The 27,627-nt window shown below is 38.2% G+C and overlaps 1 long non-coding RNA gene across 1 annotated transcript in view; it reads left to right on the top strand.

The window, feature by feature from the left end:
- Positions 1–26,433, top strand: part of LOC140627956 (uncharacterized) — a 185,491-nt gene extending 159,058 nt beyond the window's left edge. The window contains exon 5 of the long non-coding RNA XR_012026433.1: positions 26,304–26,433. This is a non-coding gene — a long non-coding RNA (uncharacterized lncRNA). The remainder of the gene's footprint in view (positions 1–26,303) is intronic.
- The last annotated feature ends 1,194 nt before the right edge of the window (positions 26,434–27,627 follow it).

Below are 27,627 nucleotides of genomic sequence, written 5' to 3'. Positions count from 1 at the left end.
CAAGTTTAACACGACCTTCATCAAGATTCCAGATATTTTATAGCAAGTGACAAAATGATCCTAAAATTCATATGGAAACTCAGCATCCAATAATCATGAACCAAGTTGGAGGATTCATATTTCCAGATTTCAAAATTTACTACAAAACTAAAATAATCAAAACTGTGTGATCTGGGTATAAGGATATAGAGACAAATGAAAAAGAACTTACAGGCCCAAAATAAACCCCTGAATTTCGAATCAATGAATTTTCAATACAGGTGTCAAGATAATTCAATAGGATAGTCTTTTCAATTAGTGGTGGTAGGACAATTAAATATCTACATGCTAAAGGATAAAGTTGTACTTCTACCTCACACCACATATAAAAATAAATGCCAAATGGATTAGACTTCAATGTAAGATAATGGTTTGTTTCTTTGTTATGACACCAAAATCAAAAGCGACCAAAAAATAGGTAAAATGGATTTCATCAATATTAAAAATTTACATTCTGTAAACAAAGTTAAAAGACAACATAGAAAATGGGGGAAAATATTTGCAAATCACATACCCAGTAGGAGTCTATTATCCAGTTATATAAAGAATTCTCACAACAATGAACAAAAAGACCTATAACCCAATTCTAATGAACAAAGTATTTGAATAAACATTTCTGCAAAGAAATACAAATGGCCAATAAGCAGATAAAAAGTTGCTCAACACAGAAATACTAGTCAAAACCACAAAGAGATACTTCACATCCACTAGGGTGGCTATTATAAAAGAAAGTAACAAGGGAGAAGGGAGTAAGTTGAAATCCTCATACACTGCTGGTGATATTGTAAAATGGTGCAGCCACTTTAATAAGGTTTGTCAAAATTACAACATTAAAACAGAGTTGCCATATTACAAAGAAATTCCACTGCTAAGTGTATGTATACCAAGGGAAATGAAAATATGTCCACATAAAAACTTGTATGTGAATGTTTACAGTGCTATTTATAACAGACAAAAGGTGGAAACCCAAATGTCCTTCAACAGATGAATAAATGAAATGACGTTAAATCCATAAAGTAGAATTTATTCAGACATAAAACGGATGAAGTATGAATATATATATACTATAATATGGATAAACCACCAAAACATGCTAAATGATAGAAGCCAGACATAAAGGCCATATATTCCATTCAAATGAATGTCTAGAATAGACCAATCCATAGGGACAGAAGTTAGATTAGTGGTTGCAGAGATTGTGAAAGAAGAAAATGAGGAATTACCACTAATGGGGCTTCTTTCTGAGGTGATAAAAATGTTTTACAGTAATATAGAAATGATGATTGCAACAATTCTGTGAATATACTAAAAGCCACTGAAATGTGGAGAGTAATCTCATAGTATATGAATTATGTCACAATAATAATAATAATTCTTTACAAGAAGTTAGTTGCCATATTCAGTCACACTGATTAGCAGGGTTGCTAAGATAGACATTTAATCTTATTACAAAATTGAGAGGACACTTGTTAGCTATAACTCCATTGACTGGTTGCCTCCAAATAGTGGTTACCAGTATCCTGGCCATGAGTGAAAGTAAAGTATTAAGCATCAAACTGCCCGGTAATAGGCATAACATGTAAACATGTAAGCAAAGATTAGAGATAAATACCACATGGAGATCAGCCCTATCATTGAAATGTTTTCATCCACTAGGAGATGTAAGTTTTCCATGACAGTTTTCCATGATTTAAGTTTTAACATCATGAAGTCAAAAGATGATCCCATATTATAATTGGGCTAAATAACAATCTAGTAGTGAAGTAGCAGAGTCAAGACTTGACAAAGAACAGTCACTAAAAGAACCTCAAAAACAGAAGGTATGCCTACATTTGACCACAGGTGGTAAAAAGAAAAATCTCAGCAGGATCATATCTATAATACAGAGGAACTGCTGAATCAATAACTAGACAGCATATATTTCTGGCAGATAGGAAAATATGACAACTCACAACCAAACAAGACAACAGAATACCAAAATCTTCTTAATGTGGAAAAACTCTGAGACTTACCAAATATATTTGAATCATCTTGGTGACTATGGTTTAGATTAATACTATTCAACAAATGATGGCTCACCATGATAAAATTCTGGGTACATTTTTTGATTAAGTGAACAATGGCAGCAGTATTAACAACTTACGGACCTATGGTTTCATAAAACGGCAAATAACAGTACTTCCAGAACCACTCAACCCATAGGTGGCAGATCCTACCTAATACTTAATGTTTTACTAATAGACAAAATCCCAGGCAGTCAACTGAAGGGGCAAAGGGCAGCTAAATAGTTAATACTGTTAGAATAGCAACACTGAACTAAAGGTAAACCATGAACAGTTATATACATGACACATTATAATGTGCTGAGCAACATAGGTGACAACATTAAAGCACAATAATTTGCAGCAAATTCTTTAAAAGCCTCATTGTATTGGTATAGAATTGAGGGATTCTAAGGAAATGCAACTGGAAAATACCCTGAAAAGTTGACATGTAATGCCACCCATAGAGAGACAAGGCAGAGTGGACCATGAGAACTCCATAAAGCCACACTGCTATTTGTAAGTCTTGAGACAACATCGTCAAATAAAGGAAAGAGGACTGAAGTCATAGTATAGGACATTAGTAATACGAGTTAGTGTAAATACATAAATATGTAAAAGTATAGCTATCTAGGTTTTTTATATATCTATCATAGTGTCTGATGAGAATGCCAAATTTCCCACAGAATACTGGTATCTGATAGCAAAACTCTGTATTATTGCACTATAAAATCCAGTTAATGTCTCAATATTTTGAAAATGGGTGTCCAATCTGTAACCTTATTGGGTAACATGACTGTACTATTTGCCCAGGATGGAAACAGCCCAACTAGGTAATAGGTTTTCTAAGTAAAATTAAACACTGCACCTAAAAATATAGTGACTGGTGTATTGCTATGTGTTTATATGTATATGAATGAAAAATCAAAAGCCCTTAAGATCCAACAGTCTTTTTTTAAGAAGCAGCAAATTTTTACTAAAATTTTACTAGGAAAAAAATGTTTACTAGGTCTAAACTTTGGAACAGAGCTGTGCACTAGAAATTTCCAAAGGACAAGGTCACAATTACATACAAAATATTTATTTGCTTCTCATTTGTCCACAAAGACACCAAAACTGGAAATTCATTACAACCATATACATGGCAAGATAATTATTTGCTGAGTTTAGCTGCTGACCAGGTGTTAAATCCTGTCTGAAGAACGAATTAAGCTAGAAAAATAAAAGCCACACCATGTCTGAGATGGGCATCCTATTTCAGGACAGCAATTCTCCAGAGGTGGCTGTTGGCAATACAACAAAGGAGTGTCTACAAGAGCATACTTAGGAAGGACAGATGGATAATCAGAAAAGAGGCATGGCAGCAGCACACTTTCAAGAAAACAAAATGTTCCAAAAGCATTTATTAAAAAATTGCTAGGCTTAGTTGCACTACCAATGTAGGGAATTGGCTATAAAATCTTAACTTTATGAAAATTTAAGTAATATGTCTTAGGCAGGAGAATGCTTGAAAGGAACAATGGCTACTAATAGTAAGAGATGTTAGGCAATTCTAATTTCTTATTAGTATTGAGGTGTGATGGGAGGTACTTCACAATATGCCGAGGGGTCCTAGAAAGAACCATTGTATGTATGGGTCCCAGACTACTGGGAGACCTACCTTTTTTAAAAAAAATAGATTTTATTTTTTTAAAGATTTATTTATTCATGAGAGACACACACACACACACACACAGAGAGAGAGAGAGAGAGAGAGAGAGAGAGAGGCAGAGACATAGGCAAAGGGAGAAGCAGGCTCACCATGGGAAGCCCAATATGGGACTTGATCCCAGGACTCTGGGATCACGCCCTGAACCAAAGGCAGATGCTCAACCACTGAACCTTCTAGGCGCCACTAAAAAAATAGATTAAAAAAAAAAGATTTTTACTTACTTGAGAGAGAGAGCAAGAGAACTTATAGGGGGGAGAGGGAGAAGCAGACTCCCCGCTGAGGAGGGAGCCTGTGGAGGGGCTTGATTCCAAAACTCTGAGATCATGACCTGAGCCAAAAGCAGACATTCAACTGACTGAGCCATCCAGGCACCCCAACCTATGTGTTCGGATTCACATACTCTAGTAAAAAATAGGAAGGGAGCAATGAAGGTAAACTAACCTTAATTTCTGAGCATGAAATCTTCAGGCACAGCATGGGGGGGGGCTTCTTTTAATCATTAAAATGGCCAAGTAGCGGAAGTGTATTCATGAATCCCACCCACACTCCAAGGACATGGTAAAAAAATATATATTCCTCCCTTCTTGCGGAAAGCTTGCCCAGTTTATAGTTAACCCATGCATAAAACCAGATGCTTTTCATTTAAAAATGCCTGTTTTTTCCTTCTCTATTTTGTGGAGTCTAAAACTGACAACTCAGAAGCTGGTTTTATTCCCATCTCTGCCACTATCACTTTTAAAGCTTAAAATAAACCAAATCTTTTTGACAGGTAATTGATGGCGAGATGTGAGCCAGGAAATGAAAGGGAACCTTTCAGGGCCCTTTTAAAAGCCAAGCACAGTAAAAGTACCTCATCCAAGGGGCAGACAACTCAATATAGGGAAGGTAAAAGTGAACTGGCCATTCTGGCTGGCAGTTATCAAAAATTACCTTTACCAATGTTTGTGGGCATTAAAAAGCATTTTGGGCTAAGTGTACCACAAACAAAAGGCACCAGGCTTATCCTTCCTCCCGATGAAAGCAGGGCTAGTTTTTGTTCATTTTATTGCAAAACTGTTCTGGATTATTCTTGAGGTCATTGCCCACAACATCCTGCTGGCTAAAAGCCACCTCACTACATTCTTTAAGATTTTATTATTTATTTATGAGAGACACAGAGAGAGGCAGAGACATAGGCAGAGAAAGGAAAAGCAGGCTCCATGTAGGAGCCCAATGTGGGACTTGATCCTAGAACCCCGGGATCACATCCTGAGCCAAAGGCAGACGCTCAACCACTGAGCCACCCAGGCGTCCCCCTCACTACATTCTTTACCACATGCTCTCATTCTAAAATAAGCTATGGGATTTCTTAAATCTTTTATTTTGGAATTTTATCCAAGATCTCCTTACACACTGCACTACTGCACTTAGTTAAAAGGCACTAGGGTAGTGAGTCCCTGAGATGAACACCAAGCGTTCAGTAAAGCAGCATCTATCTGGACAACCTTCTGGTCCTGATAAGTAGAAGCCAGTCAAAGTACAGCTAAGCCAAGGACATCCATTCCAAAAGACAGTTGGAATTTCATCAATATATAAGAGAACCCTTAGAAGACCTAGGGCCTTGTTTACATAGTATACCACTCCCAAGGGAACAAACATTGGGTGGTGGTTCCCACTACCTTGTAGAGGCATTCTTATCTTTGAAGAATACTGGCTTCCTATCTCAGGTAAATACAGTTTCAGCTTCAATTCAAACTTCTTAGTAAGTTTACTTCTCTTAACCTTATCCTCCAGTATAAACCATAGGAACTAAGAAGTGCTTAAAGTCAAGTTACTGAAGCAGATGGCCCACAATCTAATGTCTGTAGTTCTATTTGTTGCTTAAATATCCTGTAAGATTTTTTGAAGCATGAGAAGTCCACAAAAAAATGTTAAGATCTTACCACACCGAATTCCCCATTGTAGTCCTCGACTCCTCTCCCATCAACCTCCAAATTCAACACTGTGGTAGGACACAGCCTGGCCCATCAATCTCATAACGCACAAGACAGGGAAAGGGAAGCGAGGATGCTCAGATATAATGGAGGATTCTCAAGTTGGGACTTGACTATTCCAAGATGATGGTCCACAAACTTTTCAAAATACTGAGAAGTTTTGGAGTTATAAACTGTGATGTGGCAAAGGAATAGTTTTTTTCATAGTCACTGCTCACAACTACAGTGTCTACTAGATAGAGCTGGGTAACAGAGCTGCAACCATCTCTGACTTTGGGGGCACATATTAGGTGACAAAAACCTGTGCCCCGATTCCTACAGGATATGCACCCTTTCTTCCATGCTGCCCCAAACATCTCTGCTGCTCCCCATCACACTGATCTCTGCTGCTCCCCATCCCACAGGAAACCACTTCTCCCCTACTACTCGAGGGGCCTAAGTGACCACCAGAAGTGGTTCCTGTCCCAGTCCTTGGATTCACCCAGTTACAGAACATCACTGACCCACAAATAACATAGAACCATTAAGGAGACAGAGGTGAAGCTGGGCCTTGACAAGGAAATGGGGTGATGTGAAGATGGCTGCTGGGATCACATTTCTTCTTGGACTCTGATGCTTGATTTCTTTAGAACACTGCCTCTCTTCTTTGAAACAAGATCCATCTGGATCCTCCATCCCCTCCTCTTCTTTCCCTCTTGTCTCAAACCCTCAGGCCCTCACCCCTAGGCATCTTTCCTACCCAGTAACTCAAATAAAAAGTCCTAATAGCATCAACCTGCATGACTGGAAATGTTGACCAGCTATTCACTATGCCACATTTACTCCCTATTTCCCTCCTGTTTTTTATTAGATGGGAAGCCAAGATTCTAAAAACCCCTTAAACATCAAAAGCAAAAATACTGGAAGGGCTCACATGGTTTGCTTCAGTTTTTAACTGAGCCCAAGGAAGGCTGGACAAGCTACCCCAAACCTCAGCGTTCACACATAAAAACTGCTGAGGCCTAATCACGCAATCATCTATTTAGATGTAATACTCTATAGACTATGGACTTGTATTCCTTCTCTCAAACTGCACACCTCTACCTTGAGGCTTGGGAGAAGCACTGTCCAAACCAAAACAGCTCTGGTAGTGACAGTGACCTAAAAGGACTTTGGACCAATTTCAATCATCTTCTGATATGTACACCTATCCTATAAACTCCTCTGACTGTAACTATTACACTGGCCCAGCATTTACACTTAAAAAAAAGAAAAGCCAATTCTTGGGTCGCCTTGGTGGCTCAGTCTGGTTAAGCGTCTAAGCTCTTGATTTTGGCTCAGGTCATGATCTCAGGGTTGTGGGATTGAGCCCTGTTTTGGGTTCTATGCTCACCGGGGAGTCTACTTGAGATTCTCTCTCTCCCCCACACTCGCTTGCTCTAAAATAAATAAGTATATATATTTTTAAAAGGCAATTCTTAAAAAGAGTTACTGATCTTCCTAGGAGCACAGTCACCACCAGATACTGAAAAGGACCTTTTTTTTTTTTTTAACTCACAACTGAAGCATCATTTTTAAAAAAGAGAGCCTACAAGAACAGAGACTTTGAGGCCAAAGTGCCTGACTGTGACATTTGGGGGCAATGTTACTAAGTGTAACTGACCTCAATTACCTTATATGAAAAAATAGGAGATAATTATTAGAATGTACTCCTGAGCATTAAAACTGAGTGAATGACACATACAACAGTGTGTAACACTTATCACGTGTGCTCAGTTAAAGTGAACTATTGTTACCAAAAGACTACTATAGAAAAAGAATACTGCATAAAATGGAATGCTGCTGGGATCCCTGGGTGGCTCAGTGGTTTGACGCCTGCCTTCGGCCCAGGGCATGATCCTGGAGTCCCGGGATTGAGTCCTGCATCAGGCTCCCTGCATGGAGCCTGCTTCTCCCTCTGCCTGTATCTCTGCCTCCCTCTCTCTCTGTATCTCTCATGAATAAATAATACAATAAAATCTTTTTAAAAAATGGAATGCTGCCTTTCTGAAATAGAACAAATAGATAAGAAGTAATTAAGAAGTACTGAAATGAGAAAAAAACAGTTGAATTTGGTAGGAAGTGCTGGAAAAACTAACTAAAAGGGTAAAATAATCTTATGATCATTAGAAGCATATCATTCTGTGAAAGAGAAAGGAACAGGGGCAGCCTGGGTGGCTTAGCGGTTTAGAACCGCCTTCAGCCCAGGGCCTGATCCTGGAGACATGGGATCGAGTCCCACGTCAGGCTCCCTGGATGGAGCCTGCTTCTCCCTCTGCCTGTGTCTGCCTCTCTATCATGAATAAATAAGATCCTTAAAAAAAAACAAAACCCTGGCAGAATTGACACAAAATAGAATAATGAAAAAGGTCAAGATGGAGCCTATTTTAGTAAATTGCTGAAGTGAGGAAGTCAGGGATCACAATGCATAGTCATTATTGTGTAGAACCAAGAAATTTGGAATATACGAAATTGCATCACAAATGAATCTAAATATGGACAGGCAGCAAATGGCCACAGCTATTAGTGACATTTATAATACTTATAAATCAAAATAATTCCATAACTGTCACAGGAAAAGAGTTAACGACAGAAACCAGTGAGCCCCAAAGGAGACTCAAATTATGAGAATTTAGTATTTAACATATATAATTTTATTTACTTTTTTTAACATATAATTTTAAATGAGTAAGCAAAGGATAGGTTTTCAATACATAGTACTGGATAAATGGCTGGCCCTTTAAAATCAAATGTGAGATTATATGATGACTGACATCAAAATATGATACAAATGCAGCAGTAATTTTAATTAAACCATAAAAATACTAAAAAGAAGTTCAACTTGTAGAGCTACTCATATGATGGGTTTTCCTTTGACCTACAATGTCCTATATTATATTCACAGATTTCCTAAAACTGAACCATCCTTGCACTGCTGGCATGAATATCACTTTCCTGTATACTACTCATGAATTTGCTTGTGGATTCTTCTCACCAAATTTATATTTGGGTTCTTTGCTTGTATATCACTACCAGAAGTTGGTCTACAGATTTATTTTTCAGTTTTTATCAGGCTATTTTTCTACAATATGCTGACTTTATAACGACTATTGACTTATACATGCAGAGACTATCTCTGAAATTAGTAACAATACTTGTATCTGGAAAGAAGGAAGATTGAGAAAAAAAAAAGAAGATTGAGGACTAGAAAACCAGAGGTGGAAAGGAAACTTTTAACTATATTAACTCTAGTGCAAATTTAATTTTTTTTTGCAAATTTAATTTTATATTATTTACCATGTGCATGTACTATTGTTTTTGAAAACACTAATAATGTATGAGAGTACAACTGGAACATTTCAAAGGATATCCAGCAACCTAATGAATCAAATTATTAAAACTACATACTCTTTACTCATAAATCATGATATAGAATTACTAGTGCAACTACCCAAAAACAACTATATAAGATATGTAAAAATATAAATGTGCAACACATTGTTTGCATTTAAGGGATGATACACATAGTATCATATATATATATGTATGATACTAATATATATGATACCTATATATATGTATTATAGCCATATTAATGTTTATTCAACATTTAATGAGCATCTACTACATGCTGGGCAGTTTTAAGAGTGAGAATCACAACATTCTAAAAGGACAAAAATCCTCTGTCTACAAATGCACAAATCCTTGTATATATCATCAAGAAGCTTATATATCAGCAACAGCAACCAAATAGCCACTAGGTTACCAAATCAATCAGGTGTTCTACAAAAATACACCAAACATGGCAGGCCACCTTATATAATTCCAACCTAACCAGTCTCGAGTGTTAATGCTTAGTAGACTTCTACAAATTCTAAAATACCTTTGACCTCCAGGACTCTGGTAGAAATTCATTGGTTTTAAGAGATTCATATGACCTATTGAAAGTGGTGAAGTCTATAGCTTACATTACAACGATGTAATTTCAGATTCAGGCTATAATGCTTAGATAATATAACAATTATTCGATCCCAGGTACTGACAGACATATCATGTAGTCTCTTAATTAGAAAATAATCCCAAAGTATCAAATTACCAATTAAAGATCAGTCCCTAAAATTACTACTTGACCCCTTGGGATCTTTATTTGGCCTAATGTCAGAGGGACCATTCTGGGTCAAAGAAATGCCCAAGCAGAACTTAAGTCAGACACTTAACATTACTTCAACAGGTTTTTAAATTTCTACAAAATGAAAATAATCTGGAAATTACTCCAGGTTACCAAAGTACCATGACTCCGAGAGAAAGGAATGGATGATGACCAACAACAGCTTAACATGAAATAAAAATGGACAAAATTTTATCTAGGGACATCACGAAGGCTTCACTTACGATAGGACATGATTGCTTATGCAAAATTACAGTAATTTTAGCAGAACACCTAATGTACAAAATCAGGTCTTCTGGAACCTCTAAAAGTTGAAATATATATATAGTGCAAAGTCCATTGTGACAATACCAGAAGTTCTTCAGAGAATAATAAGATCTACCAATGTTAGCCTGCTTAGCTGTTTCCAAAGTGGGATTCTACCTTAGTATGTCACTTTGGTAAAAATTCCCGAGATACAACGTTACAAAGTCTTCCTGTCCTTTCTACCTTGGCTTTATATCTTCTATACTGTTAGGCAACCTTCCTACATACCTTACACTTAACTCTATTATACTTCCCCTAGCTTACTGAACTCTGAGAAAACTTAGAAATTACTACATGCACAGGTGTATGTCCAGTAGCCATGGCATGGGAGGCACTGAATTTATACAAGTTGAACAAAAAGCTAGTCAAGTAAATGAGAGACCATACCTACAATTAAAAAAAAAAACACATATTAGGGACACCTGGGTGGCTCAGTGGTTGGGCATCTGCCTTCAGCTCAGGGTATGGTCCCGGGATCCAGGATCAAGTCCCACACATCAGGCTCCCTGCGGGAGGCCTGCTTCTCCCTCTGCCTGTGTCTCTGCTTCTCTCTTTCTGTGTCTCTAATGAATAAATGAATCAATCTTTAAAAAAAACCAACACATATTAAAGACCAGTAGGTAAAAGAAATCAATAGGTCAGTGAATACAATCCACTTAGAAATATACACAAATATATGAAAGTTAGAGCAAAAATTAAAGGTGTATTTTGTCACTGGAAACTTCTAAACGTATCAATTCTGCTACCTTCCCCCTCCAAAAAATTATATATAGAAAATCCTTGCCATTATCCTTGGATGCACCCACCCCATTCCCCCAGCAGCAACAGGTAACCACTTTTATATAATCTGTTTTTTTCAAACATAAGCATGTATATTTCACTAGTTTCACTTAAAGACATTCCAGTGCCAGACTGCTTCCTCATTCATTTTTACCTAGTATTCCACTGTGTTAATGTACTAGTTTATCTAGTCCCACATGGATGGGCCCCTGGATTGTTTCCAATCTTTTGCTATTATAAAACATTCTTTAATGTTACACAGGCAATTTGTTTCACATTTTCAGATATGTAGGATAATTTCTAGAAGAGGGGCAACTACAATTTTGATAAATATCTCCGGACGTGCCCTCTATAAGAATTATACAATTTTGCTCTACAACAAACATTCCATGAATGCCATTTTTCCCATAATTCCTTCCAATAAAGTTCTCAAATGTTAAATTTCTTTAGTTTTATTTTACATTCCTCTTATGAGATTGAACTTTCTTTCATAGGTTTCATTGTCGTTTGTTTTTCTATGCATTGTCTGTTCAGGCTCATTGTTCATTTTAAACTATGGTTTCGCAAGTATGACTTGGTCTTGGCATTTAGAATTTGCTTCTAAAAATACATCCAGGGGCTCCTGGATGGTTCAGTCAATTAAGCATCTGCCTTTGGGTCAGGTCATGATCCCAGAGTCCTGGAATCAAGCCCCGTATCAGGCTCCCTGCTTGGCCAGGAGTCTGCTTCTCCCTCTCCTTCTACCCCTTGTCCCTGCATCTGCTCTCTCTCTCAAATAAAATCTTAAAAAAAATACAAAGTCAAACACGTAATATTTCCAAGTTGATTAAATTTTATGTCATGACATTTATCAATCCTTTATATTAAGAATTTTGCTTTTGGTATTATGAAATGATGGACAACCTTAATATCCTTAATATTTTAGGTACTCTTTAAAGAATAATATTTTAATGTTGTTTTAGAAGTGATTTCCATTGTAATAAGCCTGTCTTCACTTGGCTTCTATGGGAAGTTTCTGTCTCCCGAGCCCAAGACTAGTATTCCCAATTCCTGGCTGACTAGCCTAGGAGAAAGGGTCACAATGAAAGGCTTACAACTGATAAGCACTCAAGTTTTAATATGCATAGCCAAGTAAGAACTAGAACTGGATCTACTTGGTGAGGAAGATAAATCATGAATAAGCATTCTGGATACTAACCCTTCATTGGATACGCCATTGGCAAATTAATCTTCTCCCATTCAGTGGGTTGTCTTTTAGTTTTGTTGTTTCCTTTGCTGTGCAGAGGCTTTTTATTGTGATGCAGTCTCAATCATTTATTTTTGCTTTTGTTTTCCTTGTCCAGGAGACCTATCTAGAAAAATGTTGCTATGGCCAATGTCAGAGAAATTACTGCTTGAGCTCTATTCCAGGATTTTTATGGTTTGAGGTTTCACATTTAGGGCCTTAATCCAGTTGAGTTTATTTTGTGTATGGTGTAAGAAAGTGGTCCAGTTTCATTCTTTTGCATGTAGCTGTCCAGTTTTCCCAGCACCATTTGTTGAAGAGACTATCTTTTCCCCATTGTATATTCTTGCCTATTTTGTTGAAAATTAATTGACCATATAATCATGGGTTTGTTTCTGGGCTTTATATCCTGTCCATTGAACTGTGTGTTTATTTTGTATCAGCACCATACGGTTTTGATTACTACAGCTTGTAGTATAACCTGAAACTCTTGAATTGTGATACTTCCAGCTTTTTCAAGATTAAAGCACTTTGGCTATTCAGAGTCTTTTGTGTCCCAAATTTTAGGATTGTTTGTTCTAGCTCTGTGAAAAATGCTGTGGCATTCTGATAAGGACTGAATCTGTGGGGCAGCCCCAGTGGCGCAGCGGTTTAGCTGCGGGGTGTGATCCTGGAGGCCCGGGATCAAGTCCCACGTCGGGCTCCCTGCTTCTCCCTCTGCCTGTGTCTCTGTCTTCTCTGTCTCTCTCTCTCTCTGAATCAATTAAAAAAAAAAAAAAGGACTGAATCTGTGGATTGCTTTGGGCAGTATGGGCATTTTAACGATTCCTGTTCTTCCAATCCATGAGTATGGAGTATCTTTCCATTTGTGTTATCTTCAATTTCTTTTATCAATGTCTTATAGTTTTCAGAGTATAGGTCTTTCACCTCTTTAAGTTTATTCCTACGTATTTTATTATTTTTGGTGCAGTTGTTAATGGGGCTGTTTTCTTAATCCCTCCTTCTGCTGCTTCATTATTAGTGTATAGAAATGCATCTGATAAAGGGTTAGAATAAAAATATATTAAGAACTTACACAACTCAACACAAAAGCCCCCAAATAATCCAATCAAAAATGGGCAGAAGACATGAACAGACATTTCTTCAAAGATAGACAGATGAAAAAAAAAAAAAAACAAAGATAGACAGATGACCAACAGACACATGAAAAGACGCTCAACAGCATTCATCATTAGGGAAATACAAGTCAAAAACCACAATGAGGTACCACTTCACACCTGTAAGAATGGCTAAAATCAACAACATAAGAAACAAGTGTTGGCAAAGACAGGGAGAAAAAGACTCGATCCTGGGACTCCAGGATCACACTCTGGGCGGAAGGCACGCGCTAAACCGCTGAGCCACCCAGGGATCCCCAACTGCAGCATTATTTACAGTAGCCAAATTATGGAAGCAGCCCAATTATCTATCTATAGATAAATGGATAAAGAAGATCTTGTATATATACACAAAGGAATATTATTCAGCCATAAAAAATGATGTAAGAGAATGGTCTAGTTTCATTCTTCTGCATGTGGATGTCCAATTTTCCCAGCACCATTTACTGAAGAGACTTTTTTCCAGTGGATAGTCTTTCGGGCTTTGTCGAATATTAGTTGACCATAAAGTTGAGGGTCCACTTCTGGATTCTCTATTCTGTTCCATTGATCTATGTGTCTGTTTTTGTGCCAGTACCACACTGTCTTGATGACCACAGCTTTGTAGTACAACCTGAAATCTGGCATTGTGATGCCCGCGGCTCTGGTTTTCTTTTTCAATATTCCCCTGGCTATTCGGGGTCTTTTCTGACTCCACACAAATCTTAAGATGATGTGTTCCAACTCTCTGAAGAAAGTCCATGGTATTTTGATAGGGATTGCATTAAATGTGTAAATTGCCCTGGGTAGCGTGGACATTTTCACAAGATAAACTCAAAATGGATGAAAGATCTAACTGTGAGACAAGATTCCATCAAAATCCTAGACAAGAACACAGGCAACACCCTTTTTGAACTTGGCAACAGCAACTTCTTGCAAGATACATCCATGAAGGCAAGAGAAACAAAAGCAAAAATCAATTATTGGGACTTCATCACGAGAAAAAGCTTCTGCACAGCAAAAGAAACAGTCCACAAAACTAAATGACAATGGAAGAAGATATTTGCAAATGACCTATCAGATAAAGGGCTAGTATCCAAGATCTATAAAGAATTTATTAACTCAACAGCAAAGAAACAAACAATCCAATCATGAAATGGGCCAAAGACATGAACAGAAATTTCACAGAGGAAGACATAGACATGGCCAACAAGCACATGAGAAAATGCTCCACATCACTGGCCATCAGGGAAATACAAATCCAAACCACAATGAGATACCACCTCATACCAGTGAGAATGGGGAAAATTAACAAGACAGAAAACAACAAATGTTGGAGAGGATGTGGAGAAACGGGAACCCTCTTGCACTGTTGGTGGGAATGTGAACTGGTACAGCCACTCTGGAAAATGGTATGGAGGTTCCTCAAAGAGTTCAAAATAGATCTGCCCTACGACCCAGCAATTGCACTGCTGGGGATTTACCCCAAAGATACAGATGCAGTGAAATGTCAGGACACCTGCACCCCAATGTTTCTAGCAGCAATGTCCACAACAGCCAAAACTGTGGAAGGGGCCTCGGTGTCCATCGAACGATGAATGGATAAAGAAGATGTGGTCTATGTATATAATGGAATATTACTCAGCCATCAGAAACGACAAATACCCACTATTTGCTTCGACGTGGAGGGACCTGGAGGGTATTATGCTGAGTAAAATAAGTCAATCGGAAAAGGACAAACATTTTTTTTGTGGATAATTTATTTATTTATTTTTTTGGATAATTTATTTTTATTGGCAAAAAGTGAGGAATGCAATAATAAACTCTCAATGTAAAATGTTCAAGCATATAGAAATACATAGAATCTCTTCCTTAGAGCAAACCATTGTTAAACAGGTATATAATTAGCTTCCTAGAACTACCATAACAAGTTACCATAAAATGAGTGGCTTAAAAAACACAGGATTTTTTCTCTCTCACAGTTCAGGAGGCTAGAAGTTCAAAGTAAAGTATTGGCAAAGTTGGTTCCTTCCGGCGCCTCTGAGGGAGAATCTGTTCCATGCTTCTCTCCTAATTTCTGGTGGTTGCCATTAGGCCTTGCCATTCATTGACTGGTAGCTAATGTCACACCATGTCTCCATCTTCACATGGCCTTTTTCCTGTAGGTCTTCATATGACCTTTGTATACCAATCATTGGATTGAGGGCCCACCCTAATCCTAATCCTGTGACCTCATTTTTACTTAGCTGATTCTATCTGTGAAGACTCTTGTTTCTATATAAGATCACATTTTAGAGTTCCAGAAAGACATGAATTTTTGCGGGACACTATTTAATGCAGTACAAGGTGTGTATGTCAACAGGCTGTTTTCTATGCATTGCATACATATATCACTTATATGATTTTTACATAATAAATTATTCACTTAACAGTGCCCTAGAAAATCCTCTTGTAGATGTTGTGTTTCATTCCATAGATAGATTATTGTATTTTTAGATTCCCATCTATTGGTGAATGTTAAAGGCATTTCCATTTCTTTAGTATTTAAAAAAATGCAGAATAAATGACCACCTTTAGACATATTTTTGTGCATGTATAACTATTTCTGTGGGTACTGAGAAGTGAAATTATTTAGGTCAAGGACATGAGTATCTAAAAATAGTAAGATACTGCTAAATTGATGCTGATTAACATCAGTTACTCTTTTGGCTTCTTTTTTCTTTTTTATAAATTTATTTTTTATTGGTGTTCAATTTGCCAACATATAGAATAACACCCAGTGCTCATACCATCAAGTGCCCCCCTCAGTGCCTGTCACCCAGTCACCCCCATCCCCTGCCCACCTCCCTTTCTACCACCCAAGTTCGTTTCCCAGAGTTAAGAGTCTCTCATGTTTTGTCTCCCTCTCTGATGACCATATGGTCTCATTCATTTGGGGAATATAAAAATTAGTGAAAGGGAATAAAGGGGAAAGGAGAGAAAGTGAGTGAAAATATCAGTGAGGGTGACAAAACATGAGAGACACCTAACTCTGGGAAATGAACGAGGGGTAGTGAAAGGGGAAGTGGGCGGGGGGTTGGGGTAATGGGTGATGGGGAATGAGGGGGGCACTTGGCAGGATGAGCACTGGGTGTTATGCTCTATGTTGGCAAATTGAACTCCAATTAAAAAATTGAAAAAAGAAAAAAGAAAAAAATGAAAGCTGGCTATTTGCAACAACACAGATGGAGCTAGAGAGTATAATACTAAGTAAAATGAGTCAGAGAAAGACAAACACTATATGATCTCACTCATATGTGCAATTTTTTTTTTCTTTTTCTTTTTTTTTTAATTTTTTTTCATATGTGCAATTTAAGAAACAAAGCAAATGAAAAAAAAGAGAGCCAAAAACAGACTCTTAACTATAGATAACAAATTGGTTACCAGATGGGAGGTGGGTAGGGGATGGGTGAAATAGGTTAAAAAGATTAAGCGTACATTTATCTTGATGAGCACTGAGTACTAAATATAGTTGTTGAATCGCTCTATGGTACATTTGAAACTAATAACACTATATGTTAATTATTCTGGAATTAAAATGTAAAAAATATAATTAAAAAAATATATAATTAAAAAAAGAAACTGTGAGGTAGCAAAAGCTCTATGGTAAAGAAGGAGATGGGGAGGGAACAAAAACAATCAGAGGCAAGGTGATGACAGAGCAGAAATGCAGACCAAATATGGCCAATAAAGAAATATAGAGGGGTTTTCCAAATGTCTCCATTTCCTGATGGTTTTCTAGTTCTCATCCCAGGGAGGTATAACCTACTCACCGGTTCATTTCATGGATTTCCACTAAAATCCCTACCTCCCGTTATCCCCTGTAGCCTTGCAAATTATGACACCCCCCCCCCTCCGGTTGGATGAAACTGTATAATAAGTCTGGTTTTTGTCCCCTTTTGGTAGCTCAGAGCTCCAAAAAACTTTAGAGAAAAGGAATATTCTTTTGTTATTAATCAGAAGCCCCTTTTGACCACACCTGAGTTTATGCTTATGAGATGACTCAAGGTGGGCCCTAGGATAGTTTCCAGAGAGAAGGGATGGCCATGCCAGAAAGACCAAGCACAGGCTGGAACTTTCAACCCCACCACCTAGACCTCTAAGGAGAGAAGGGCTGGAGACTGCACTTAATGAAGTGGCCAAGGACATAATAAGACGCAATAAATCTCTGGACACCCAGACCTCAAGGAGCTTCCTGATTGGTAAACACATTGATGTGCCAAAAAGGTGATGGTACTAGAGTCCAAAGCAAGAGAGCACAGAAGCTCCTTATCTATGATGCCCCTGAGACCCTGTTCTGTGTTATCTCTTTCATTTGGCTATTCCTGAGCTATACCCTTTATAATAAAACTGTTTAAGTATAGAGCTTTGAGAGAGTTCTGAAAATTGTCCTAGCAAATTAACAAACCTGAGATGATCATGGGAACCTCTGAATTTGGCCAGTTGGTCAGAAATACGTGGACCTAAGACTTGCTGAAGGGAAGGCAGTCTTTAGGAAGGTTCTGCCCTTAACTATAGGATGTGGCATTAACTTGGGGTAGTTAGCCTCAGAAATGAACTAATTGCAGGACAGTCAGATGGTGTCAGAACACTATCAATTTCTCATTGTTAAACTACCAAATAAGTACATTATTCACTTTCTCTCAATATAGTGTATTTTCACTAAGAATAAGAGAATCAAGGAAACCAAAACAACAATTAATTATCTAATCCCATATCAGAAGATAAGCAATGTGAACATTTTGGTGTGCAGATACCAACATTTTTTAAAGATTTACTTATTTATTTGAGAAAGAGAGAAAACATGAACCAGGGGAGGGGCAGAGAGGAGGAGAGACAAGCAGACTTCCTGATGAGCGGGAGCCTGACCCAGGGCTTGATCCCAAGATCATGATCCGAATCAAAACCAAGAGTTGGATGTTTAACCAACTGAGCCACCCAGGTTCCTCAACATTTTAAACTTTACCAGGAAAGTGCATCAAAGAGGTTACAGCAAGTCCTTTAATTTCTGATAATGGGCAAAGAGGATTACCTCCTAAAGTGAATTATGTCAAGATAGCACAGTTAATCTGTTTTTAAATCTTGTCAAATGGAAAGGCTAGTTATTTTATTTATTTATTTATAAAGATTTTATTTATTTATTCATGAGAGACACAGAGAGAGGGCAGAGACCTAGGCAGAAGGAGAAGCAGGCTCCCTGTGGGGAGCCCGATGCAGAACTCAATCCCAGGACCCTAGGATCACAACCTGAGCTGAAGGCAGATGCTCAGCTACTGTGTCTCCCAGGTGCCCGTGACCTAGTTTTAAAGAACACTACCAAAGGGAAACTGCCAACCCCCAGGTGAAGTTGAATGGGTAGTGTGACATGCCCATTTTTCACACCATATGTGAAAAAGGGAACACTATGAATAAGCCAAAATTATGAAGCAGCAGAAGCTATGAGGTCATAAAAGCATTTATAAACATGCTGTGTTAGCCTGTGGATTTTTTTTTAAAGCAGACTAATAGCTCAAAGTCAGGCTCCTTGTAGAGAGCTGAAAATCCTGTCAATATTGGGCTGTTTTCCCACTAGGCAACAATCGAGCCAAGGAATAATGACCTCCTTTGTATCAAAGGTTCCTGTTCCATGGACCCACAATCCCAAACACTCCCTACTAATCCTTTCAGAAGTATCAGCTGCTCTTTACCATCCAATTTGTACTCTTGTTTTTAAGAGTAGAGAAATCCCTTTCCAAGGTCTCTATCAAAAGTAGATAACAAAAGAAAAGCTCCCCTGCACCCCCCCACAAAAACCCTTAAGCAGCATTTGAAGAAAAAAGAAAATAAAGATCAGAAACATGTTACACATTGACCCCATAGGCATCTGCAACTGAAACCCCAGAAGGTGGAGAAGCCAGTTGTTAATGGATGCATTAGAAGCCAGAAGAAATGAAGCAGGGCCAAAAACAAGCAGAGTAGTAAGAGTGGACAAACAAATCACTAAACACTCTTAAAAATATAGAGAACAAACTGGTGGTTGACAAAGGGGAGATGGGTGGGGATATGGGAGAAATGGGTGAAGGAGATTAAAAGAACACTTACCATGATGAGCATGGAGTAATATACAGAATCGCTGAATCATTACATTGTATACCTGAAACTAATAACACTGTATGTTTAATTATACTTGAATAAAAACAAATAAAATAAAAAACAATTTCTATACCAAATTGGGGAAAATATTTGCAACATATAGCAGATTCAAAATCTGAATGAAGGGCAGCCCTGGTGGCACAGCGGTTTAGCGCCGCCTGCAGCCCAGGGCGTGATCCTGGAGACCCCCGGATCGAGTCCCACGTCAGGCTCTCTGTATGGTGCCTGCTTCTCCCTCTGCCTGTGTCTCTGCCTCTCTCTCTCTGTCTCTATGAATAAATAAATAAAATCTTTAAAAAAAATCTGAATGAAAAAGAAACTCAAAAAGAAGTCCCAAGGAAGTTTTTAAATTTTTCTCTCATTCAGAATCAAAGAAATAAAAACTAAGACATCACCTTTGCAATTGGCAGATTTTTACAAAACTCTAATACAGTGTATTGGGGAGGACATGAAAAAAATAGGCATTTTCCTACGTTATTAGAGGGAGTGTACATGTAATTAAACCTTAGGAAACAAATATGGATACGTGCAGAGATTTATGTACAGAGAGATTCACATCAGTATCATTTGCATATTAAAAGAGCATTAATTGAACAAGAACCCAATAAAAATTAAAATTTTTCATTAATGTAGTAGTATATTATGTGTCATTTAAAAAATGTTATTAAAGTATATTTAATGGCATGGCACATGTTTGAGATCTGCTAAGTTGAAAAGATCAGGCAACAAGATTTCATTAATGATCCTAAATTCTACAAAAAATCTGAATGAAAAAGATTGCTGCTCCAAACAAAACAGAAACAAAATAGTAAAAAAAAAATAAAAATAAAAATAAAAAATAACATTGAGAATAGCAAATTTAGGAAACTTACTTAAAAATCCTTGAAAAGTAAAAGCTTTTCTTCTAGAAATGCAAGGTAAGTTCATTATTAAGAAAGCTATTAAATATAATACAACAAAAAGTAAAAAAATTCACTTCCATGTCAAAATAATCACTTACGTGACTGAGATATCTGTTCCTTTGTCCAGATCACATTTTTGGGTATCACTGGAAGGATTAATTCCTCCTATCCCGAATGAGAAATTTAGGTTTTGACACAGCAAATTACCCAAATCACAGCCTCCTACCTTGACTTAGGATAGTGATACATCTAATGTAATTTCTGTGTTAGACTCACTTATGGGCCTAAGTAGTGTAGAATATATAGGCTGGTGAAGAAGGTAAACAAACACTATAGAGTTGATAATGTAAGGATAAGAAAAAAAATGGCATATATATTCCGAGTCATGCAAAGAAAAACCTACTGTATTAAAACCAGACAAAGATGCTACAAAAAAAGAAAACTTCAGGCGAATAGCAAATCACACTCAACAATAAAGGATCATTAACCACGATCAAGTGGGATTTATTCCAGGGGGCAAGGATGGTTCAATATTTGCAAAGTCAATGTGATACATCACCATTAACTAAACAAAGGCTAAAAATCATAAGACTGTCTCAATAAATGCAGAAAAAGCACTTGACAAAATTCAACATCCATTCATGACATGAACTCTCAATGAAGTGGGTTTAGAGAGAACATATCTCAACATAAATAAAGCCATATATGGAAAACCTTAACATCATACTCAATTGTGAAAACCTGAGAGCTTTTCCACTGAAAGCAGGAACAGGACAAGGATGTTCACTCTTACCACTTTTATTCAACATAGTAGTGAAAGCCCTAGCAACACAGAAATCAGTTCTGTTTCTATATACTAATTATGAAGTAGCAGAAAGAGAAATTAAGAAAACAATCCCATTTACAACTATGCCAAAAATAATACATACGAATAAACGTAACCAAGGAGATGAAAGACCTGTACTTTGGAAACTATAAAATGTTGATAAAAAAAAAAACTGAAGACGACACAAATGGAAGCACATCCCATGCTCACGTAGTGAGAGAATTAATAGTTCAAAGGTACATGCTACCCAAAGCAATCTACAGATTCAATGTAATTCCTAACAAAATAGCAACAGTATTTTTTATAGAACTAGAATAATACTAAAATTTACATGGTGGGAGGTGCCTGAGAGGCACAGTCAGTTAATTGTTTGACTCTTGGTTTCAGCTCAGGTCGTGATCTCAGGGTGTATGTGTGCACACGCGCGCACACACACACACACACACACACACACACAAATATTACTCAGCCATAGAAAAGAATGGGATCCTGGCATTTGCAACAACTTGGACCTAGAGGGTATGACACTAAGCAGAATAAGTCAGACAAAGACAAATACCATGTGATTCCACTTACATGTGGAATCTAAAAAAACAAACAAATGAACAAAAAGCAGAAAAGGACCTATAAATACAGAGAACAAACTAGTGTTTGCCAGCAGGGAGGAGAGTAGAAGGACAGGCAGAATGGGTGCAGGGGAGTGGGAGATACAGGCTTCCAGTTATGGAAGGAGTAAGTCAGAGGGATAAAAGGTACAGTATAGGGAATACAGTCAATGGTACTGTAACGGCATTGTATAGTGACAGAAGGTAGCTATGCCTGTGGCGAACACAGTGTAACATATAGGCTTGCCAAATCACTATGTTGTATACCTGAGACTAATGTAACATTGTGTCAACTAGACTTCATCAAAAAATATATAAAGGAAACTCCATGGCAAGGAAGAGGATCCTCTAAGGGATGGTAATAACATGCCCCATGAAAATGCTATTACTCTACCAAGAAATCAAGCCAATATTTAGATGACTTTTAAGTCATGGGCATCATGCACAGATCACAAGACACTTTTCAGTGCTGATGCAAGTGCAGTTGTGTTACTGTATCACAGGAGTTATGAATAAAAATCACCTTCAGTGTTTGCCTTAATGTATCACCTCAAATCTTCTTGTTCTTCTCATATGTATCATGTAGAGTGGGGATGGCATACCCATGGGCTGAATCCAGCCTGTTTTTGTAAATGACATTTTTCTTGGAATGCAGCCCTGCGCATTTGTTTCCATACTGTCTACATCTGCTTTCATGCTATGGAGTGGGGAGATGTATTAAAATTAGATAAAGTCATAATTAGGAAACATGAGTTATAACTTCTTGGATACCTGAGAATGTCTAAGTTTTAAAATGGTTATTCCTGAAAGGGAAAAACTGGGGGAACCATGTATGATAAATTATTAACTACAATGAGGCATATAAAAACAGTTCTTTCTGTATACACAGACCAATTTGGGAATGTGCTGTTTTTGGTGAACTTAATCTGAGTGGGAAGAAATCCAGAGGCAAACTGACCATTATGAAATTCTGTACTTTCTAGGATTAGCTAGTTCTAAATTCAAGTCCCACAGAAGAGAAAAATGGATGGGGGTGAGTGGGGGGAAGACAAAGATTTGTAGACACAGTACATTTAACCTATGCCAGGAGTTGGGAAACTTTCTGTGAAGGGCCAGATGATAATAATTCAGGCTGTGGCCCATACAGCCCATCACAACTACTCAACACTACTGTAACACAAAAGGCAACCACAGACAATAGAGAACAAGCATGATCCTGTGTTCCAGTGAAACTGTATTTACAAAAACAAGTTGCTGCCATGTGGGCTATAGAATGCTAGACCTTAGTCTATGCCAACTATCTGGACACTATCACTTTACCAGCAACAAAATTTACCTAAGTATTAATTGATAGGTATCCCTGTTATTTTCCACTTGATACATACAGAGTAATTTTATCAGCACTGTTTGCTGGCAGAATGCAATGTTTATGTTGAATTCCAGCTGGGACATACTGATCTGCACAGCAAGCTGCTCTAGCTCTTGATGCACCTGCACCTGAGTTAACATTCTATAAGCAATGGATTTTCAGTTGTGACTCCAACTCTTGCTATTCCTTTTTGTTTGGTATAGAGGAAAACATAGCCTCATAGAAATTTTCTGACATAAACATCATGCAGGAGGATGGGAGTAATAATAAAAGGTGAAAAGACAAAGATAAGCACACAGTGCATAGCTGGGGGAAAAAATAAATACTAGTTCATCCAAAGTGGTTATTTCTAGAAACTAAAGGGACCTACACATCCCTCGTGCCATCTCTCTTGCACATCTGAATCCACCTTTGAAAACAAACTCTTCACATGTGCCCCTATGTACTGGAAGAAGACAGTGATAAGGGACCCATGAGGAGGCAGGCATTCTCAACAACGAAGAAATATGCTCGCTACATTCTAGTGCTTCAAGTATAGTAAGGTAGTTAAGATCTTTGGAGTATGACACATACAGCTCCACCACTGGCTCCCTGTAGCATGTTGGTGACCTCACCTTTCCAATTCTCAGTTTTATTATTTGTAAAGTAGAAACAAATCATACTTCCCAGAGTTACTGTTAAGTTAAAATGAGACAACAAATATGTGTAAAGTTCTCACTTAGAACATTAAAAGGCATTTATAACTAACTGATAATCACCGTTATTATTATGACCTCAGGCAGAAAATTTTCAGAAGTTGTGCATGAGTGCTACTACAGGGGTAATGGCTAATCTAAAGAGAGAGACAAAAGAAAAAAAGAACCACAACAGACTTGCTGTCGCAAAAATAAAAAGCAGAGGCGCCTGGGTGGCTCAGTCGGTTAAACATCTGCCTCTGGCTTGGGTCATGATCCCATGGTCCTGGTGGCTCCCCTGCACGGTGGGGCGCCTGCTTTTCCTCTCCCTTAGCAGCTTCCCCTCCTTGTGCACTCTGTCCAATAAATAAATAAAAATCTTAAAAGAAAATAAAGAGCAGATAATGGGGACAGGGAAACCCCAGGGAAAGAACTGGAGTTCAGATAGAAGCCAGATTTATACAACCGATTTTGGCCCATATAGAGAAAGACGGAAGACTTGTTTTTTGACAGCATGCTAACATTCATATCCTTATACAAAACCAACATCATTTTAATATAAGTTGTGAAGGACATAGAACGTGGAAACTCCCTTTATATCAAAGACTATCGGGCAGCCCGGGTGGCTCAGCGGTTTAGCGCCTTCAGCCCAGGGCATGATCCTGGAGACCCCAGATCGAGTGCCATGTCGGGCTCCCTGCATGGAACCTGCTTCTCCCTCTGCCTGTGTCTCTGCCTCTCTGTCTGTCTGTGTCTCTCATTAATAAATAAAATCTTAAAAAAAAAAAACAGACTGTCTCAGGCTTCTCCTTAGGGAAAAGACCATTTTCCTATCATTCAGGTTCCCTGTGCAGGCTAATGATCTAACTCTGTCAGTAGGAATTATCCAAATACTCCAGAGAGTTTATAAGGAACTTATGCTATGAAGGCACCATCTCAAGACCATGCTCATAGGAAAAGATGACCCTTATTACTTTTATAAAAATGGCAGACACCAAGGAATGATCTGGCATTCCTTAAAAAAGCTTAAAGTAGTGGTGGCCTCTGCAGAGATATCACAGGAATGGTCATATTATATATGCTGTCTATTTTAACTCTGGATCATTTAAGTGCTCCCTGAAGCCTATCAGGGGACTGACCCCTTAGGAGCCAAAAATGAATACCAGTCCAAATGGTTTGAGTGCAATCCAGAAGACCCTGCTGCCTCTGAAATTAGTAATCCAAAGTGCTATATACTTCACTGATGCTGAAATAATGAGCCTCTGCTATGGCCAGAATTTTGACAACATGTATAAAGTTCCACTCTCAATATAAACTCCCAACAAGTCTGGTTAAAAAGAATAGACTCTCCCCATAAGGAGAATATAATTAGTATTATTAGTATTATACTTGGGAACCCTTTTAGTTCCAATCCTTTGTAGGGGTGATCACAGACTGGGTAAGCATGTAATTTACCCCCAATTGTTTTGAGGAGAATATACTACAGAATAAACTATAGGCTTTAAAGGTATTGGCTCCTGAAAATCACATTTCTATGAGTTTCCCTGACAGGAGTCAAGGCAATCATCCTTTCTTCCCCTATCTACCTAATTCATTGTGTTACCTTATTCACCAAGAATATCCCCTCTTCTGCTACACGTGGACTCATGTAGAAGAGCTGGTAGACCTTCTAAAACACTTTCCAAAAGACATCTTTCAGAATTCAGTCTAGTGAGGGGTTACAAGAAGGAAAAAGATTGCTTTCATCATCTATGACCCTCCCATTCTCAGCTCGGTCAGCCTCCACTGTACTAAAAGACAGTAGCAAGTATTAAAAGGAAGAATGGAGAGGGGAGGGAGGCGTTCTGTGTGGCTCAGTGAGTTAAGCGTCTGACTCGAGAAACTTGATTTTGGTTCAGGTCATGATCTCAGGGTCATGAAATCGAGCGCCATGTGGAGCTCTGAGCTCAGTGGGGCATCTGCTTGAGATTCTCTCTCTCTGTCTCTCTCTCAGCCCTTCCCCTAACTCATGCTCACTCACTTGCTCTCTCTCTCAAATAAATAAATCAAATCCTTTAAAAAGAAGGGAGAATGAGAAGCAGAGAAAAAACACAAGGTGTTCCTTAGTCCAAACCACCCGTTTTAAACATAATTTTTATACCGTAATGGAAAAACTTGTGATGTAACATTTATGATACTTTATGCTTTTAGTAGTTCGTTATTCCTTTGTCTACTCTCATGAGAATAAAAGTTCCACGATGGCAGAACTTTGTTAATATCTAGAATGGTCTCTGGCCCCTAGTGAGCACTTAATAACTATCTGTTGAAAGAAGGGAAAAAGTGCCACATCACAACCATCTCTTCTCTACCACCAACTAGGGAACCCCCACCCAAACCACTGGCAACTTACCAAGGCTTCCACCTCACAAGGACATCTATGGCAATGGAGGAGATTCATTCTGGCTTGCTGATGAACCCACTGGGCAGGAAGCCGCAATATAAGTGACAGGTAGGTGGTAGTGTTGACCAAGGACAAGGTTTCTGGCTGCCCAGGAATCTGCATTTTTAGAGGCATCCTAGGTGATTTTCTGCATAAACAAATTTTACACCATGAACATTTCCTTCATTGGGCAGGAACAATCTCAGAGGCTATTATAAAAAAAATGTTTCACTGTGGAATGAAAACATTTCTTTAAAAAAAATATTTTATTTATTTATTCATGAAAGACAGAGAGACATAGGCAGAGGGAGAAGCAGGCTCCCCATAGGGTGCCGGATGTGGGACTCAATCCCGGAACCCCAGGATCATGTCCCAAGCCAAAGACAGACGCCCAACAGCTGAGCCACCCAAGCGTCCTGGAATGAAAACATTTCTGTCTCACATGGCTTCCCTGGACTCAAATGGAACCTAAAGGAAGCACTGGGTAGAAGACACAGTACCTGGCTTATATTTAAATCCACTGCCTACACTAGTTATAATCTTAGGCACGATAAGCAATTCCCCCATCAGCAAAAATGGGAGAATGAAAAAAATGAAAGGTTAGATACATTACTTTCTAGTGTAGTCTAAACATTTTAAGACCTTTTTTATTCATACCACAATGGGGAAAATATCAATTAATTGCCTAATACCTACTAACATTACCTTCCCTGCACCTTTCCACTAACTGGGCTAGCCTGCCAAAGCCACTTACCAGACTTCACAACGATTTGATAACCATGTGCAGGATGTTGGTTTAAGCCTCTCCCAATTTTCTAGTAACCTCACTGGGCTAGACGGGGCTCAATATACCTCTTCACCAATGGCATGGCTTCTGATCACATCTGGTGTCACCTGTAGGATAAGAAAGAAGGAAGAAGAAACAAATGTAAGGCAGAATAGCCAAGGTTTGAGATATAGCTTCGATTTACTTTTACCACCTTAGTCAAGTAACCCAGCCCATACCATGGACCTCAGACTTTGTTTTTATCTGGCAGACTGCTGCAATACCCACAACTATTTTTTTCTACAACTATTTTTTAATAAGGATTCTTATATTCATTTTAAATGAGATAACTTGGGTACAGAGGCACCAAGTAACTGGCTGTCTCCAAGGGTTAGAACTCATCTATTCTAATGCTGATCTTCCTAGCTGCCTGCAAGTCTTTCCCCTCTTTAGACTTCAATATCCCTCCTCTGAGGGAGGATAAACTTGATTTCTTA

Source organism: Canis lupus, chromosome X, assembly GCF_048164855.1.
Source record: "Canis lupus baileyi chromosome X, mCanLup2.hap1, whole genome shotgun sequence".
NCBI classification, from domain to species: Eukaryota; Metazoa; Chordata; class Mammalia; order Carnivora; family Canidae; genus Canis; species Canis lupus.
Note: the sequence above shows the minus strand (reverse complement) of the source record. Positions and strands in the feature narration are given on the sequence as shown.